A 5,885-nucleotide genomic window follows, 5' to 3' on the forward strand; every position below is an offset into this window, starting at 1 on the left:
CTGGGACAGACACCTAGGCTCAGATTCTTAAATACCAACAGCACACGAGCGCCCGGGTCTTAATTTTTACTAGTGTCAAGGAATAAACCCATTGCTCATAAAAGTGGGGGAAGACTGAGTATGTTGATGTGTTGTTATACCGGTTTTTTATATGACAGGTTATAAGATTACTCAGGAGGCCAATACAGCACGTTAAAGGGGCTCTCACGTCCTGTTTTCCTCAGCTGTGAAAGCTGGTGAAGTGATGGGATTAGGGGTCACACACATTTAGACTCCCTTTATCATATGGAGGAATTTCGCAGCAGAACACAAGGAAAGCATGAAACCTCAATTAGTTGATTTCAAGCTATCATCATACACTGGACAGTGCGCGGTATTTTTAAAATTTTGTTTCTGACACCTTTTGTGCCCGAGATGCTTTTCCCTGCTTTTGTGTGGGAAGAAGGAGTTGCAATCAAAGATGCTAAGAAAAAGTGTGGTTAATTAGTAAAATATGATATTAAAATATTAATGTCTTATTAATATCTTATAAGATATCGATAAGGTATTAAAATGCTGCTGTTAACATGGGAAAAGACAGTCGTGAAGCCTGTAAGACTTCGAATTTTCAAGCTCAGTTCGCCAAAGAAGATGGAGAAATGTTGCACAATGTTAACATTTTGTTGTGAAATCCCAAAGCATCTCTGTTGCCAGAGCAGCCGCTGCTCGCTGAAGCAACTGCTGTTAGTTTCAGATATCCCTGGATCCATCACCTGAGGACAGATATGATGACCCTGGGACCCCATTGCTCCTGGAAGGGACAGTGTCTCTGTCTGCTGTAGGCACAGATGGGCCAGCCCCTGTCGAGGACTGGGGTCTGTGTGAAGAGGCAGAGAGGAGGGCAAGACAAAGATGGGCTGAAACTGCTTGAATTTGGACGCTGAAAAGGCTGGGAAGAGGCAGATAACAGGATGTGTGAAGGGCAAAACATGTTAAAGATGAAGAGAAATTTTCAGGGTAACATTTCGTTTCCTTCTGGCAGGTGAAAGACATACAAAGCAGTTGGTTTTGGTGGCTAAACAGAGTTTCCAGCGCTCTGAGATGCACAGCTGAAAACATCATACGTCCACCAGCAAGAATGCATGCTTCTAAAACATAATTACCTTGGAAAAAATAGCATTTTAATTTCAATTACAATTGTTCTATGAGAGACAGATGTGAACTGCTAAAATGTTTATAACGTGGCTTAACAGTAAAAAAACAAATATTAATGAAATGTGTTTCACTGATGGGATTTGATTGGCATGCTGTATTAATTACAGGCCTTTCACCTCTGAAACTGCTGTTCTAATCCTGTCAGTGCCCAGGGAAAACAATTTAAAGCTTGTTTATATATTCTAAAATGATATAGAACCATACAGGCATCTTTAAAAAAAAAAAGGCTGAATTTCAGCCTTGGTTTCACTACAGTGAAATACTTAAAATGGAGCATCTGCCAACTTATATATTCTGGTCACCATCCTACAACCCCAATACACCTAGAATATTTACAGACACGTGCAAATAATATCTGCCGGATCCGTAATTTGGAATGAAAATTAAAATGGTAACCGAATTTCTCTAGCATGACACAGCCAAGACCTGTAGGTCTCCAGCAGGTGGAGACAAGAACACTGGCGTCCTTTATTTAAATAATAATAAAATAATCAACAAAGGGCAGCTATTTTCAGTATCACTAAGCCAAGGTGTTCAAAATCCATCATTTAGCTTTAAAAATATCATAACAGCAGTTTAAAAGCATGGGATCTTAAACCATCCTTTATTTTTATTCCCCGTGGCTAAAGCAGAGGGTACTTTCTGGTCACATTTGTAAGTTTTTCTTTGCAGCCAGAAGAAGAATGAACTTTCTTAACCTCAGAGGTAAAGCATTGCTTGAGATGTGCCTGTACCCAGGGAAAAGCCAAACTTCTCTCCACTGAGCATCCCATGCGGATTCAGTACAGACCGAGAGAGGAGACAGACACCCCCAGCCACGGAGCCAGAACCGACGCTAACACCTGCGTTCACCGGGCAGTCTCTGCCTGCGCAAGCCAGAGCACTCTTGGCTTTAGCGGAGACACTCTGCCTCCTTCCAGTCTCGGGCACTTCTCGCCCCTGCGCACCCACAACCAGGGAGACACCAGGGCCCTCTCCTTTCCGTACCGGGTAAGAGCACACACTGCTCTGCCAGGCTCTGTATGGCACCTGCATCTGGCAGACCACAGCAGAGGACAGCTGAAGGAGAATCTACTAAGGGGAGAGTGTTTTAACCCTTTCCGTAAGTAGGAAACGGAAATAAAGAGAGAATAAGCCATTTATTTAGAGCCCAGAGACCTTAAGTGCAGAGAAGCTGTTTGGCCTTTAAGCTTCCACCAAGCTAACGTTAGGGTACCATAAGCACAAGAAAACAGCAGAATAAACTGGCACTGCTAACCAGCAGTACTAACCAGCAATACTAATGCGCAGGGATGAAAGGCAGCACAAGCAGCCTAAATCCTGCAGTAACCCACTCCTCAAGACCTCAACCCTCTCCCTACTTGTACTGGGGATGGCATCCCGTGTAACAGAGACCCTCCCAGGTGACATCGAGAGAGCAAACGGTCCATCAGCTGCCTGCTGAGAAATCCTGTGTGGGACCTAAAGTGATCAGCGTAACCTGTGGGCTGATTTAGGTAAATGAAGAGACCTAGTTTGCAAATAGTAAGGATGTGTTTTTCTCTGTAGTAGAAACACTAACATTTAAAGCACCATAATGTAGAAAGCAACTTAGCCCCTGCGTCAAAATGGAAGTGGGAAGAAAAAAAACTGTAATAGGATAATATTTTGAACTGTAAACCCCATTTTAGTCTATTCTACATGTTCTATGGCAGGGCTTTTTATGTGATTTGGATACAACTCCACCAGCACATTAAAGTTTATTGGCCTTGAAAAAATGGATGCATCACTGATGATAGAAGACTTGGTGCTATACTGTCGATGCATATTTTATTTGATCTCTGTCTTAAATACAACTCAGACCTTTGGACTCCATACAGAGTTGGACTTTAGCCTTTTCCTGTAATTATTTGGTGTCTTGTTAACATTTTATGAGCATGTCTGTTTAAATAAACTTATTTGATGTGCATTTATTTTGGCTGTAGCCTGCTGTATAGGATGGATGTGCTTTTCTCTTTGTCTTTTAAAAGAAATCAAAATAAAGCTGAACAATGGAACTGCAAGGGGAATAAATTTAAATATAGTGTTTGTTTCATTTAACAACAACACAATACAGTTGAAATCAAATAGACCTGACAACATTATTTATGAGGATTTAATATTTATGTGCCAAGTGTAGAACATTTGGATAATTACAACTGTAAAGCATCGGTTTGTTTGCCAGTTGCATTGACTGACATATCTGAGCACTACAGGCATAATTTGTTTGCAGTAATGGACTGTAAAAAAGGCTGGAGTTTTAGAGGGCTTTTTGAAACCACCCTTCTACTCTTTTTATTCGCCTTTGAATACTTTTAGAGAAATAGAATATCTTCAGAATTTTTACCTGTTTGCATGAAAAGATCTCACTCATTTCTGTTTCTGCAACTATCTCTGCACACAGAGAAGAGGCACCGAGAAGAGTGAGGCATGGCCAGCCCTCCTCAGCCACCTGCACGGAGGCCTCGGCCCTTCCCAAGGAATCTGCGAAGAGAGCGCACACGTGCATCCTCCCGCTGCCGTACTCCTCCTCCCCCAGAATGCCTGCAACCAAAGGGCCCAATGTATCCACCCAAATGCCGCTTTAATAATTCAGTAAGCTGTGTAGATTGTGCGCTTTCTATACCTCCTTTTAGGTCTGTTGGTACCATTGGTCATATACTAAAGGTGTAAAAGTGTGTTGTGTGAGAATTATGACGTGCCTCCCAACCTCTGCTCTCGAACTTCCAGCCTGCGGAGTGATGCTGGCCTGTCACACCCAATGCAGTCTCAGGAAGGGAGGAAGACAGGTGATAGTAGAGGAAGCTTGGAATAACGTCAAGCTATTTTTTTTTTCTCTCTATTCTTTACATGCAAAGTATTCCTGGTAAGGTTTTAAACTTCAGGCGCTGAAAACAAAACAAGTGCAGAAACAGAAAGAACCGTACTAAATTACATCTTGCCTTTCTTTACCACCTTTCACCATACGACATTCAAGAGAACTTGCAAACATGCAGAGATGTGTTTGCTGACCACTAGAATGCAGCAACTTCCAAAATAAAGAGCATCTGCATAGAGCAACCTTCAGCAAGAACTAAAAATAAAGACATTAAACAAAGAAATATTCTCAGTTTGAGTTGCGGGGAGGGTTCAATACTATCTCCTTTGTCCTTTACTATTTCAGCTCCAGTAACAGTCCCTTAAACAAACTGCTGTGAGTTGCTTGGAGGCACGTAGACGCCGACAGTGGTGTCCTCTGCTCTGCCCCCCCCAGCAGTGCTCTGCCCTCGCCCTGTTCACTCACCCTCCGGCTCCCGGGGCTGAGACAAGTCCCGCCTGGCACAAGGCCATCGGGGCGGTGGGGGCAAACGCTCCTGTTGGTTTTGCTGAGCTCTCACCCGGACATTCACCTGCCCTAATCCCCCGAGCTCTGGGGGTCGGCTGAGCCGGCAGCACCGATCAGCCGGTGCGAGGCAGGACAGCCCTGGGCTGGGAGGGGAACAGCACTGCCTCCTCCGTGAGGCACCGCTGAGGCCTGAGCGGCAGAACTCTGTGAAACCATCAACTCATTTAGTAACTATCCTCCACCGAAAACGGAGACCTTTGTGAGCACTTGAGGTTTTTTCCACAGGTTTTCCATTTCTCCTGATAAGTAAAGTTTTTTTTCCCCAAACATGGAGATGGTTTGGTGTAAGCAAAACAGCACATATTCTAGAATATGCCTTGGGCAAAATGTTACCATTCCAACATCTTTCCTAACGAACTGGGCTGATTGTCAGTGTGGGTGTGGCCTTTCATTTTGGTGTAACAGGTACTGATGTACAGTTTACTCAGCGTGCAGAAAGCAAATTTCCTGTTTTTCTAGCAATTATAATCCTTTCTCCTCACAGACTACTACTGTTATATTGTAGCAGAGAGAAGCAAAAGAAAAGGTTTCACAATTCCTGGAGCTCAGTCATACTTTTCCTGCTTTTTAATCCTTGTGTTCCCTGTATTGCGCCTTGCACAGTAATATCAGGGCCTCCTCCTGGGTTCCTGTCTGATGTTTTCATATGGTTAATATGTGAAAACAACAGTGCTGTTGAGAAGGTACAGTCAAATAAAATCACTGTCATGAGGCTGGAAAATATTATCAGACATCACAAAATATGACAAAAATGATGGATGACTTTGGAGTATAAGTTTGCATGTGAGCATCTTTACCGATGCAAGCAGTATTAAGAGTTTTCAGATTCACGTGCCTACACCCTAAGCCTTTTGCAACAGGGGTCTGCTGAGCACACTGCCTGCACTCCACAGCTTGGTGAATCGTGCGGTCCACGGTTAGATAATGTTGCATTACCATTCATCAACCTCAGTTTGTTCAAACTGGAGGTCCCCATAGCAAGCTTGTGCAAGCCCGTTACAGAGGATGAATTTCACCTTCCATGTACCTCCTGCTATTGTTGTCAAGAAGATAGCTTCTACGGGGAAGCTCTGTGACAGTGGATGATGGCACCGATACTGCACCTATTCCCTGAATCTGCTTCCCAGGCTTGTCACATCAAGAGTGCATCCTCTGAGATGCTGAGGATAATTAATGCCCAGCTGAGTAACTTTCCAGGGTTCACTGAAGAGGAATGAACATTTCAGTGCTCAAAACCCTATTGCCACCCTCACAGATTACTCTCCTCATCTCTCGCTTCCCAGAAAAA

This window comes from Pygoscelis adeliae, unplaced genomic scaffold (genome assembly GCF_000699105.1).
Source record: "Pygoscelis adeliae isolate BGI_AS28 unplaced genomic scaffold, ASM69910v1 Scaffold150, whole genome shotgun sequence".
Taxonomy (NCBI): Eukaryota; Metazoa; Chordata; class Aves; order Sphenisciformes; family Spheniscidae; genus Pygoscelis; species Pygoscelis adeliae.